Raw genomic sequence first — 1,234 nt, forward strand, 5'->3', positions numbered from 1 at the left:
CAGTATTTCTCACTTCTTATCAAAAGGTTATTATACGATTTTCTGTAAATAACTGTTCTTTAAGTGAAGACATGTCTGAAAGAGAATGATGACAGTATTTTTGGTTTACATTTATGAAGAAGGTATTAAGTGTGTAATATTGTCATAAATAGGACTAGAAAATACCATATGCTAGGCTATTTTCTTTCTCTTCTTTGTTTCCTCTTTCTTCCCTTCTCCCCGGATATCCTATCTGTTAATAGTGCATAAGAAGTACTTACTGTGTGCCAAGAAATATGCTAAGCACTATTACTTATCTTGTTTCCTGATTTTTTTATTAAGTTGATAACACAAAAATTATTTTTTATTAAGAATTCAGGAATTTTTCTCCTCTTGTGATTGGTAGGATACTAGAATTTGAAGGGATCTCTTTGTTGTGTCACATGTTGTAACATGTCAGTTTATAGATCTGAGTATAGGAGTTTAGAAAGGCACATGTTCTACTCTGCGACACTCACTGCCAGGCAAGGAAGCACTTTGAGTCCTCTTCCTCTTCCTTTCTTTACCCCTACATGCCTTTCATCCTTGTTCTTTCAGTAGTCTGCACACAGTGGAGTGGCTAATCTTGCCTCTGAGGAACCTTAGTTTTGTTTTGTTTTTCCTCATCTATTCAAGAATACTCTCCTTACCTTCAGTGCCTCTTTATTTTCCTCCCTTTTCCTATTGTAGTACAGTTCTTGTATTGCAGGGAAATCTCCATAATGAAGATAATGACTTGATGAAGGTAATGTGGTGTTTGATATATATAATATGATATAAACATGGGCGTCATCCTCCGGTATACTTCAGATATTCTACTTGCTCATGAACAAGCAAGCTACTCTCCTTTGTTAATTTAAATTCATCTTCCAAACTGATTTTACTGGAATATCTTATTTCTGAATACCTTTTATCTAGTTGATCTCTGATATTAGATGTTATCACATTGTCAGCATTTTTTTCCCAGTTAAGTTTTACTTACCAAAAGTACACAGATGTTCAATTCTTTGTGTGTGTGTGTGTGTGTGTGTGTGTGTAAGTAAGCAGTTATATTTATCTCAGTCACCACTAGGTGGCATAAATAATCTTTTTGGCCAAACCTTTTTAGTTTTAGATCTTTCATACAGTTGAGATATTTGTGTGGATACCCAATGTATAAAGTGGATATATTAATGGTATAAATGTGTTTTTATGAATTTATATTTATAGCGCTCAT

Source organism: Propithecus coquereli, unplaced genomic scaffold, assembly GCF_000956105.1.
Source record: "Propithecus coquereli isolate 6110/MARCELLA unplaced genomic scaffold, Pcoq_1.0 Scaffold386, whole genome shotgun sequence".
Lineage (NCBI taxonomy): Eukaryota > Metazoa > Chordata > Mammalia > Primates > Indriidae > Propithecus > Propithecus coquereli.